This window comes from Eutrema salsugineum, unplaced genomic scaffold (assembly GCF_000478725.1).
Source record: "Eutrema salsugineum unplaced genomic scaffold, Eutsalg1_0 scaffold_21, whole genome shotgun sequence".
NCBI lineage: Eukaryota > Viridiplantae > Streptophyta > Magnoliopsida > Brassicales > Brassicaceae > Eutrema > Eutrema salsugineum.
Window position 1 is genome coordinate 734,475 of NW_006256821.1, and position 12,897 is coordinate 747,371.

Sequence of the window (12,897 nt, forward strand, 5' to 3'; positions counted from 1 at the left end):
GAGTAGCGTCATGAACTACAATCTGATCCAGATGCTCGTGACACGAACGTGATCATCCGGTGTCAGATCTAGTTTGGGAGAGCAAACAACCATAGGAGTGGAAACCTACCTATGGGCGATTTGTGAATGCTGACGAGTCTTAAACATAATGCATCTCTTCTCTTCCAGGGCCAGAGTGGAAACCAACTGGTCAGGGTTGAGAGAGATAGTTGTCTATGATCACGACAGTGGCGTATTCATACGTCTGTGACTCCAGTTCGAAAAGTTTAAGCTAAGATCTTATCAATTTTACTCTCTAGCAATGTTTTGAATCATTCGTACCCCTGAGAAAACTTCCCTGAACCCCAACGCCTTCTTTCCTATTGATTTACACCGTTTTTATTTCAAGCTTTAGTTCAATATTGTCTTTCCTTTTTAGTAGATTTTCATTTAAGCAATTAGAATATCCGTTTTTCTCATTTTTATTCATTTTCGTTAAGTTTAGTTATTAGGTCATTTAATTTCCGTATTTTCTTTTAAGATTTCGTTTTTACATTTTAAACACACTACCAAACCCCCACAAAACCGTTTTGGTTCTAGACTTCCTTACTTTATACTTATTTCAAAGGCTTTTTGCAGGAAAAGATCATCCTTCCCTGTGGATTCGATCCCTAAGTACTACAATCGATCAGCTGTGCACTTACGGTTATTGATTTCATTTAGGGTAAAACTTGACAACCCTCACGACACACCACATCAGGCATTCTCTTTTCTTGGATGCTATCCACTTCTTCAAACTCCAAATAAGAATGGAGCACCATCAGTGATTCCTCAGGAAGACTGTCATTAATAGGGACTTCAGAGTCTATTCTCAACCTAGAGAGATGGTCTGCAGCTCCATTCTCTATACCCTTTTTGTCCTGTACTTCCATATCAAACTCCTGAAGTAGAAGAACCCATCTCAATAGTCTTGGCTTGGCATCTTTCTTGGTCATCAGATACCTGAGGGCTGCATGATCAGTATATACAATGACTTTTGATCCCACCAGGTAGCTTCTGATTTTATCAAAGGCAAAGACTATCGCCAGCATTTCCTTCTCAGTGGTAGCATACTTCTCTTGGGCAGAGTCAAGTGTTCTACTGGCATAGTAGATGACATGAAGCTTCTTATCCTTCCTCTGGCCAAGTACAGCTCCAACTGCAAAATCAGATGCATCTGTCATAACCTCAAAAGGAAGAGACCAGTCTGGGGCTTGGACAATTGATGCACGGACTAATGCATCCTTAATCATCTTGAAGGCCTCTTCACATTCAGCATCAAAGATGAAATCAACTTCTTTACACAACAGCCTTGTCAAGGGCCTGGCTATTCTTGAGAAGTCTTTGATAAATCTTCTGTAAAATCATGCATGCCCAAGGAAACTCCTTATCCCTTTGACTGAAGTGGGAGTTTGCAGATTCACCATCACTTCCACTTTTTCTCTGTCAACCTCTATGCCCTTCTCAGATATCTTATGCCCAAGTACAATTCCTTCCTGCACCATGAAGTGGCATTTCTCCCAATTCAACCCCAAGTTATGCTGCTCACATCTCTCCAAGACCTGTGACAAATTAGAGAGACAATCCAAGAAGGAGGAGCCATAGACACTAAAATCATCCATGAACACCTCCACCTTCTCTTCAATTATGTCAGAGAATATATGCATCATGCAACGTTGAAATGTGGCAGGGGCATTACAGAGACCAAAAGGCATTCGCCTGTATGCAAATGTGCCATAAGGGCAAGTGAATGTTGTTTTCTCTTGATTTTGGGGATCTATGGGGATTTGAAAGAACCCCGAGTACCCCTCGAGAAAACAAAAGAAGGGGTGGTTTGCAAGCCTCTCTAACATCTGATCAATGAAAGGCAAAGGAAAATGATCCTTCTTAGAGGCTGCATTGAGCTTTCTATAGTCTATACACATTCTGTGTCCAATTATAGTCCTAGTAGCTATCAGCTCATCCTTCTCGTTTTTAACCACTGTGATCCCACCCTTCTTGGGAACAACATGAACAGGAGATACCCATCTTGAGTCAGAGATTGGGTAAATTATCCCTGCCTCAAGAAGTTTGAGTATCTCCTTCTTAACCACCTCCTTAAGGTTTGGGTTAAGACATCGTTGATGCTCAATAGAGGACATAGATTGGTCCTCTAGGTGTATCCTGTGGGTGCAAATGTCAGGAGAGATCCCTCTAATATCAGCCAAAGAGTATCCTATGGCTCTCCTGAACTTTCTTATCTCACTAAGCAATGCACTCTCTTGATGCTCTAATAAGCTATCATTGATGATTACTGGATATGTGGAGTTTAAGCCCAAGAATGCATACCTGAGAGATAACTAAGAGTTTTTACTCTTTAAAGAGGTTATCAATACCCCTGTCCTTGTAGTACAAGGGGTTATCAAACCAAACTTGTAGTCGAGACACTAATCTATGTTACTTGTGATCTTAGGTCAAGAGAGAATGATAAGGGTTTTGACTAAACTAATTAACAAGTGAATGAGCATAAAAATGAAACAAGAGATGAGATTTAGACTAAGTAAAGATGCAAATGATAAGCAAATGGTTCGGATGATGATAAAATATGATAAAGGCAGAGGCTTTAGACAGGATACTTGACTCGGGTGCTTCCAAGCTAAACTAATGGGTTAATGAATCATTTTATCAAGCGATTTCATTTAACTTTGAACTCAAGGCATGTTAATCTTCTCATGAAAGTATTAAACATCTAAACTGATCCTCTTTCATACCAAAATCCCTTTTGAGAAGCATGAATCAGTCAGCATTAAGATTCAGTTCAAAAATGTCATTTCAAAGAACAAACTATTACTCTCGCGATGAAAGACTCTTAAACTCTTAACCGAGTGGTTCAGACATTTCTACAAACACTTTTGATGCGAGATATGTCTCAGATCTGAACCTCAAGTGATGTGCTTGGATCCAGCCTATGCAAGACTAGACACCTAAACCCATTAATCTACCTTGAAAGCACCCTAATCTACCTATCTAAAGCCGCTTAAACGACTACTCACTGATCATAACGAGCTCACTAAGTCCTTTGCAAGACGTGTAGCTAGTCATGATAAGGAGTTTAATGCTGGATGATAAAAAGAAATAAAGAACGAACAAGATTCTGATGCAAAAACGAGATATCGGATTAGATTAATCAGGTTTCACAAAAGAGGCAAGTTCTTAAAGCTAAAAGCAGATAAGAGATAAGATGATTAGGATTTTGGTCCTAAAATGTATTTATAGCAAAGGGAAAGTGTTGCGGGTCAGCCCGGAACAAACCGGGTACTGAGCCGCCTTCTTGGGTTGATGGGTGAGTGCCACAGTGTGTCGGAGAGTGAAGCCAAGGTCTTTATGTCGAGGAGTGCACGTGATTCAGGATCCGAATGAAGATCTCGTGAAGAACACGTCAAGAACATGCATGAACCCTAGTCTTTGATCCATCTTCACGTGTGTGTTCTTGAGCCGTCTTGTTCTTGTTTCTGGGTTTGTGACAAGGGACCTCGCCATAAAATGTCGCGGGTCTTGGTAGTCGAGGGGTTCGGGAGAACAGAGTCCGGCATGCACGCCGAGGCCATTACACCGAGGTGCACGTTCAACACTTAGTCGTTTCCAACTTCATTTCTTACGTGTGCATGCCTTGATCCCAACGTGCCGAGGCGTCAGCACGAGGTCTAGCCCAAAATACTTCCAAGATATGAGCCTTGTCTTGAGCAATGTCGAGGTGATGATGCCGAGGCCTGAGAAAATACTTAGCGCGTATCGCAACTCATTTAGGCTTGTATCAACCATATTGCCTTCCGGAAACAGTAACTTTCAACACACGACTCCAATTGCTCTGAGACCAGTTCCATAGTCAAGATGACTCAATAAGCTCGAACTTTGGTGAAGAAACCGTCGGAGCTTGGGAAGTGGAAGGCTTCCTGGATTTCACATCTTTGCACCGCATCGGATTCACCGGAAAATGAGCTTTTCGACCGACGTGAACTCCAGAGACCTTATCTTTCAAACCATTGATCCGAATTGCGTGATTCCAAACGTTCTGAGAAGAGATTTCACAGATCTCAAACTTTGATGAATACCGGGCAAGCTAGTTCGGACCGGAAAGGCTCCGTCCTTCGTGATCTTTGAAGTTCGCTGTTCGGTTCTCGGGTACTCGCAATACTGGTGCATCCTCCGGAAGCCGTATCTTTCTCCTCACTGGTCCGAATTGGATGATTCTAATTGCTCCGGGATCTGTGCTTGATTATCTCCAACTTTGATGAAGACCCCGCCAAATGATTCGGACTGGAAGGTTCCCCGGATCGCTGATCTTTGAAACGCGCGGGCAAGGACAGGTTTTGGTCGAGAAAAGCTTCCCGCGGTAAGGAAAATGGCTATGTACCGCAGTAAGCTTTTTAGCCGTAAAATTCTCTCGCCTCGGCCAAAAACTTAACCCGTGGTATTTTGCACCCGATACTCGACCTTGGTTGATTTTGGTCGATCGGTAAGGGTTTTGGCCGATAATGAGCGTTCGGTAAGCTTTTTGACCGAGGTTTCTGTCCGGCTGGTACGAGTTTTGGCAGAGAAATTCCTCCAAGCGGTTTTCACCATTTTTGACCCTTTTCTTCACCGTTTTCTTCTCTGCTCCTCCTCTTAAGCTCCAAATGGCTCCCAAAGCACCTGATAAAGACTTCAAAACATGCAAAACTCTTTGGGACCTAATGCAAGCCCTAAATCCTATTTTGATGCCTAAAGACTCAATTTACATGGGAAAACACATGATGAGGAATCTAAAATGCACTCTAAATGACGTAAAACATAGACATATCACTGAGCCCTGTTGGTAGAGCCTTGAGCTCAACAGGGGGTGCATCAGCCTCATTCCAATCCTTGTCCAAGCTGCATTGGCTCATGTCTGCTCCTTTGATAGCCAAGACCTCAGAGCCACTTTGTTCCAGTTCCAAAAACCTTGTCTCAGGACCAACTTCTCTAGCATTGTCGAAATACAGCTTATACCCCTCACTTTCTTCTGCTAAGAGCCCATTGTCTCCTTGTTATTGAGTTAGAGCAGCTTGAAGAGGATCCTAAGTGTTCAATTCCTCAAGCAACTCATCAGCCAACTGATCCATTGTCTCCACATAGAAGCATTGACCCTCAATGGTGGGTTTCTTCATCATCTCATTCACATCAAACTTGAGCTTCTCAGACCCAAGTTGAAGCTCTATTATCCCACCTCTCACGTCAATAATAGCTCCTGCAGTTGCCAAGAATGGCCTGCCCAAGATAAGAGGATCAACTGGTTCCTCATCCATTTCCAGCACAACAAAATCAGTTGGAACCTCAAAACCACCTATCTTGACAGGCAGATCTTCCAACATTCCAACAGGTAGTCTAACTGATCTGTCTGCAAGGATAAGAGAGATCCTTGCAGGTTTGAAGACTCTAAAGCCCAGCTTCTTTGCTATGGAGAATGGCATCAAACTGACTGATGCTCTCAGATCACAAAGACATCCAGAAAATAGAAGAGGTCCAATGGCACAAGGGAGTGTGAAACTCCCTAGATCAGTCAACTTTCTTGGTATGGACTTCTTCTGAATGATAGCACTGCACTCATGACTTAGTACCACAATGCCTTGAAGCTCTTTAGTCTTGTTCAGAATGGCATCCTTCAAAAACTTACCCATCTTTGGCATCATTAGAAATGCATCAATGAGAGGCATAGTGAGTGGTGTCTCATTGAGTGCCTTCTCAAATACAGCTCTTGCTTTGTCTACAAGCTGCTTCTTAAACCTCCCTGGAAATGGGAGCTTGGGTTGTATGGAGGTGGTGGCACATATACCTTTTCTGGTTCAGGTCCCCTTTCTACCTCTTTACCTTTTTCTTTCTTTGATTTCTCAGCAACTTGATCATCTTTTAAGGCTGCCTCCCCCTCAGTTTGATCATTGTCCTCAATGATCACATTGTTGTTCTCAATACCAGGTAGCTCCTTTCCACTCCTCAGTGTAATGGCCTTAGCATATTCCTTGGGGTTGGGTTCAGGTTTTCCAGGTAGATGGCCTTGGTTCCTTGAGCTTGAGGCCTGGTTTTGCTTCAGTTCCTTGATTTACTGCTGCATGGCTGCATTCTGGCTTAGAAATATCTGTTGACCCTGAAGCAGTTGTTGCAGAATCCCAACCATATCCGATCCCATCTGTGGCTGTTGCTGAACCGGTGGTGGCTGAAACTGTTGTTGAACCGGCGCCTGCTGTTGGAACTGTGGTGGACCAAACCCTGGTGGTGCCTTTTGCTGTTGTGAACTGAAACCAGTACCCTGAAATAGTTGTTGTTGCTGACCAAAACCCTGATTCTGAGCAAACTGATTCTTGGGTTGGAATGACCCTTGAAAGTTGTTCTTGGTAACAAAGTTGTTTCGAGCTTGAGAATTGGGATAGACCTGGTCTTGTGGGTTAGCTACATTGGGATTTCTGTAAGAGAGGTTCTGATTTGCATTGCCATACTGATATCTCTGGAACCTCTGATTCCCAATGTAGTTAAGCTCCTCCTGGGTTAGGCCTTCTTCACTTATGTTCTCAAAGATCTGAGAAGGTTCCTCATACTCTCCTACAAAGTGCATTGGCTTTTGAGTGGTGAATTTCAACTTGTCCAATTCACTCCTCAACTCCTTAACTTCTCTGCTGAGTCTCTGTTCTGAGCTTGAACCTTCAGATCTATTTGATCTGTCATAGTCTTCACCATAAGTGTCATTGCTCATTGCTAAGTTCTCAACTAGCTCTAAAGCAGCATGAATCTCCTTACCCAGAAAGTTTCCATTGGAGGCAGTATCCAGCTGGTTTCTAATCTTGGGAAGAGCTCCTCTATAAAGTGTGCTGAGAAGAGAAGCCTCACTAAACCCATGGTGTGGGTATTGGTTGGTGTAGCTCCTGAATCTCTCATATGCTTCACCAAAACTCTCATTTATGTGCTGAGTGAAGCTAGAGATTTGGTTTCTCAGTTTTGCAATTCTGGAGGTGGAGAAGAACTTAGATAGAAAGGCCTGCTTGCATTGCTCCCAGGTTTGAATGGAGCCTCTTGGAAGATTCTTCTCCCATTGGTGAGCTTTGTCACCAAGACTGAAGGGAAATAATCTTAGCTTGAAACTGTCTTCAGAAACTCCATTTATCTTTGTCAGGTCACACACTTTACCAAATTGATCCAAGTGTTCCAAGGGATCTTCCATTGCTAATCCATGGAACTTTGAGTTCTTGATCATATTCAACAAGGATGCCTTTACTTCAAAGTTGTTGTTTTGCACAGGTGGTGCCTGAATTCCAGCTCCATACTGATGAGCATTGGCCCTTTCATTCTCTCCAACATAGACCTGTGGCTGCTCATATCTCCTTTGCTGTTGTTGGAAGGGCTGATGTTGGTGGTGCACCTGTTGTCTTTGCTGTACATTGGCCTGATGCCTCTGTTGATGAGCTGGAGCTTGTCCCTGGTGGACATAAGCTTGCTGTTGATGCACTTGTTCCTGTCGAACATTACCCTGATGTAACCCTTGACCAACTCCATTACCAGCTCCATTACCCTGAGCCTGTTGCTCCTGAACTGGTTGTTCTATGTCCACCACATGCTCTCTTTGGTCTTCCATATCAGCCTGATCAATCTGTCTGTCACGCATGTCCCTTCTCCTCCTTGGTACCAAAAGATTAATGTTGTCGTTTAAGGGGAAAGGTGGACCACAACTTCTTGATCTGGACCTGGTGTTCATGCACCTGAAATCACAAACAGAACTTGAAAGAAATTAGAAAACACAAAAGAAAATGCTTGATCTCAAGAAATGACACAATCTCAATGCTATCACACTTTGGAAACGGCGCCAACTGAGAACTTAGAGTTTTCAAGGCTCTAAATGAGGGGTTATCAATCCCTTTTGTCACATTGCAGTACAAAGGGTATCAATCCATCATGTGTAGACACTAAGATACAGTATCAGTTCTTAATTCAAGCCAAATGAGTGAAGTTTTGATGATTAATGACAACTAAGAATGTATGTATGATGATGAGAAAGGTCTTAGACATGATAGTGGATTAGGGTGCCTTCAGTGATAAACTAGTGAGCTAATGAATCATATAATCAATGCAATCCATTCAACTTAAATATCATTAATTAAGTTAATCCTCTCATGAAGGTATCAACTTCTATGCCAAAACAGTTTCTAACATAATCATCATTAGTGAAACATGAATTAACAAGCATTAAGAATCAGTTTAATCTGTCATTTAAGCAAATAAACAATCATTCACATGATGAATAACACTTAAACCTCTAACAACCTTGGTTCAGGCATTTCATCAAACGTGCATGAAATGCCGAGAATCTAGACCACATATGATTTGTATGGATCTAGCATTAAGAACAGGTTGTAGAGAATGGAATATGCGAGATCTAACCCCTAAGCTCACTTACCTACCACTTAAGCACCCTAATCTACATATCTAAGACCTTAATATGGAGATTACTCACTAATCATGATCAACACACTAGATCCTTTGCAAGATGTGTTGTTAATCATGATTAGAAGTGTGTAAATGAAGAGATAGATGATTGATTCAGAAGAAAACAGCTTTAAACACAAAAGATCTCTCAAACTCTCTTGATTAAACACTTAAAAACCGATATTTCTCTTCTTAAGTGGAGTCTTTTCACCAAAAGAGGCAAGAGACAAAGGGAATAAAGCATAAGTTTTGGGAAAAAACCCTAAAAACTATTTATATGTCTCTAAAAACGGGCCGGGTCAGCCCGGAAAAAACCGGGTCCTGACCCGGCTTTAGTGGATAAAGTGGAGAATGTGCGAGTTGGTCAAGAGTCTCCCAGGTCGCATGCCCAAGTCGCACAGGTGAAGAAACTGTCTTGTGAGACTTAAATCACTTAGTCTCAGCCGCACGCCCAAGTAGATGTGTTTTGCGAGTCTTTGTGCAGCTTAATCTTCTTCTTCTTCAACTCGCATGACCAAGGCGAAATCTGGGGAAGTTATGTGTGCGACTTGGTCATCCCTTAGTCCCAAGCCGCATGCCCAAGTCGCACAACCAAGGAGATGAACTTGAACGAGATAAAACCTTGTAAACTCAGCCGCATCACTCTCTCGGTGTGAATTGCGGATCTTCGTGCGGCTTGGTTTCCATTACTCCTTAACTCGCACGACTATGCAGCAGGGACGTTCAGGGATGTGTGCGGCTTGGTCTCCATTACTCCCAGGTCGCAGGCTCAAGTCGGTGTAGATTGCGAGTCTTCGTGCGGCTTAGTTCCAAGCGCGGCCAACTCGCATGCCTAAGTCGCATGGTTGTGGACTTAGCATTTTTCGTGCTCGGAAACCTCAGACCTTATCTAGTGATAGCTTACCCGCACTTCTTAACTCGCAGCTCAACCTCCAGGCATTCATCTTTAGGTGTTGCGGGTTAACCAAGTCGCAAGACTATCTCGCAGCATTCAGGGCTCCTTGGATCACTTCGCATTCAGGGAAGCGTAACTTCCAGGATACTGGTCTGAATTGTGTGATTCTAGTTTCAGTGGACAGAAGACTCAAATATCTTCAACTTTGGTGAAGGAACCTTCGGCGCTTGGGAAGTGAAAGGTTTCCTGGAGGGCTCATCTTCGCAGTGCATTGACACGATCAGAAAGAGGCTTCTAGACGTGTGTCCATTCCGGAAACGTTATCTTCTTGCTCATAGCTCCGAATTGAATGATCTCAAACGTTCTGGAAAGAGGACTCAAATATCTAGGATTCTGATGAAGGCCCTGTAAAATGAATCGGTCTGGAAGTGCATCGTCGTTTGCATTCTTCGGAGCTCATCGGGTCGGTCCAAAACGGCAGCGAGACAGGAGTTTCTTCTGACGAGCTTAACTCTCTTCTCAGGCCTCTAAATCCTATGATTCCACTTGCTCTGGAACCATGATTCAATCTTCTCCAACTTTGATGAAGCACCCAACAGCTGAATCGGACCGGAAGGTTCCCCGGACAGGCGATTTCGGAAATGTGTCTGCACACGGGAATTTTGGCCGAGAAACTTAACCAGCCGGTACGCGTTTTGGTCGACGAATCCACCCGCGGTACATGCAAATTGCCGAGGAAAACCTTCCTGCGGTACGTGAGAATGGCCGAGAACCTCCAAAAACCCATTTTCACCATCTTTCAAGCCCTGATCACCATTTCTCTTCTTGGATTCACCTTTTCAACTCCAAGTAGCTCCAAATACACCTGATAAACACTCAAAACATGCAAAGACTCATTGGGACCTAATGCAACTCCTAAGTCCTAAAACAAACCCTAAGGACCTAAAATGCATGAAATAAGATATGATTTGGAATGAAATATACAACCTAAATGATGCAAATTATGAACATATCAGAAATATGAACTAATGAGCATTAAGAAACAGTTCTAATATGTCATTAATGCAATTAACAATCATTCCCATGGCATTAATGCATAAACCCTTAGTTAGCTTTCATTCAGGCATTTCATCAAACACCTTGTGGGTGGAGATTTGCCTAAGCTCTAGACCAGACTGATGTGCAAAGATCTAGCATTATGAACAGCTAACTAAGGAAATGAAATGAGAATCTAGTCCCTAAACATCATAAATCAAATATCTAAGCACCCTCATCTACACACCTAGAAGCTTAAAAGATGACTACACACTAATCATGAAGAACACATCTAATCTTTTGCAAGAGATGATGTTAATCAAGATTAGAAGCAGAAATGAGATGATGAGATGATAAGAAACAGATTTGGAATGATCAAATCCCTTCAGATATCTCTTAATCAAAAACGTTTTTACACTAAAAAGGAAAGAAAACTAGAGAGAAAACTAAGTAGAAGATGAGATGTTTAGGGTTTTCTCCAAAAAGCTATATATAGTAAGTGCTAATGGACCGGGTCAGCCCAGGACAAACTGGGTACTGACCCGGCTCAGTTGGGTCTGGTGGCTGGTGTGCGACATGGTCAGGTGCTTCCCAAGTCGCAGGCCCAATTCGCACAGCTATAGAGGCAGCTTTGTGCTCCATAAATCCCTAAGCCTCAGCTGCATGCCTATCTAGGTGTAAACAGCGAATGTTTGTGCTGCTCAGGCTTCCTTCTCGTCAACTCGCACAACCAAGACGCATTATGGAGATAATATGTGTGTGAGATGGTCACTTCCTTGCCCAAGTCGGATGCCTAAGTCGGTGTAATTTGCGAACACATGTGCTACATGGTTCCACTTCATGTCTAACTCGCAGGTCTATCTCGCACAGCATTGTGGACTTACTCAAATTTGATTCTGGAAGTCTCTACCTTGCTCAGAGTCTCCTTACACTCATCTCTAAAGTCTCAACTTGTTTCCAGAGCGTTGAACATTCATGGGTGCGAGTTAATCAAATCGCAGTACCGTATCGCACAACCTAAGCCTTCTCGGACCACTTTGCATTGAGGGGAGAGTAACTTCCAGGATATGGCTCCAAATGGCATGATTTCAACTGCATTGGAAAGACAACTCAAATATCTCCGACGTTTTAAGGGTTTGGGTTCACGTGACGTCTTCAAGGGCTCCATTCCACCGGTTCTTTGAGGCGCATCCCATAAGACCTGATCGGGCTGCAAGACATGTGTTCCTTCCGATGGCGATATCTCCCAGTTCACGGCTCCGAATCGTCGGATTCTAAGTGTTCCGGAAACTAGACTCATTTCTCTTGATTCTTGATGAAGACACCGGAGGTTGAATCGCATTTTATGGCCTTCGTCCCACGCGATCAAAGTGAGGGTTTTGTCTGCACCAAACCATCTGTCCGAGTTGCTGTACACAGGTGAGGGTTCCTCCATGATCCCAGCTCCAAGTTGCTCTCCAAATGACCTGAGAACACTCCAAAAATGCAGAACACTCTAGGACCTAATGCAATTCCTAACTAAAGACAAAAGCAAAGACAAATATATATAAAACTACCTAAATGTATGCATGAGACTCAATATTTGGACAAAAATGCAATCCTAAACATGACAAAATATGAGTATATCAATTAACCTCTTGTGTTGTAGCACTTGAGGGTCAATCCAAATGAAGATTATCTAGGCACTAAGACTATGAGGATCAATTCTTAATCCAAGTCTAATTAAACAGGTTTTGGTAACAAGGTGATCTAAAAACATAAAACAAGCAAGAACAAGCAGCAATTAAGAACAAGCAAGCAAGAGGAGCTAAACAAAGACTCAAATTCAAAATAAAGATAAAGTTAAACCTCTAGATGTGATCATTGATCAGAGTGCTTTAAATGTTGATTCATGCTGAAAAGCCATGATGTGGGCACTGAGTTGTATAGCTCCTAAACCTGTCCCAAGCTTCTCCAAAGGTCTCATCAGAATGCTGAGTGAAGCTTGAAATCTTGGTCCTTAGCCTGGCGGTTCTAGCAGTGGAGAAGAACTTAGATAAGAATGCTAACTTGCATTGTTCCCAAGTTTGTATTGAACCGCTAGGTAGGTTCTTCTCCCATTGGTGTGCCTTGTCTCCTAAACTGAATGGGAACAACCTGAGCTTGAAACTGTCTTCAGATACACCACTGATCTTTGTGAGATCACAAACTCTATCAAAGTGATCCAAATGCTCTAAAGGATCCTCATTTGGCAGCCCATAGAACTTAGAGTTCTGCACCATGTTGAGCATAGAGGCTTTCACTTCAAAACTTGTGTTCTGAACTGGAGGAGCTTGAATGCCGGCCCTGTATTGGTGTGTATTGGCTCGGTCATTGTCTCCTACATAGACCAGTGGAGGCTCTTGACGCCAGGGTGGGTTTGGGATGGGTTGCGGTTGATTAACCTGAGGCCGGTCTTGGTTCTGATTACCCTGAGCTGGTCCCTGATGGACCTGACCGTGTGG

At 43.0% G+C, this 12,897-nt stretch overlaps 2 non-coding genes across 2 annotated transcripts; both read left to right on the plus strand.

The window, feature by feature from the left end:
- The first annotated feature begins 6,896 nt into the window (after positions 1-6,896).
- Positions 6,897-7,003, plus strand: LOC112086278. The gene has a single exon (XR_002899400.1). It is a non-coding gene; the product is annotated as a small nucleolar RNA R71 (small nucleolar RNA).
- Positions 7,004-12,313: 5,310 nt separating this feature from the next.
- On the plus strand, positions 12,314-12,420 carry LOC112086306. Its single transcript, XR_002899428.1, has one exon. It is a non-coding gene; the product is annotated as a small nucleolar RNA R71 (small nucleolar RNA).
- The last annotated feature ends 477 nt before the right edge of the window (positions 12,421-12,897 follow it).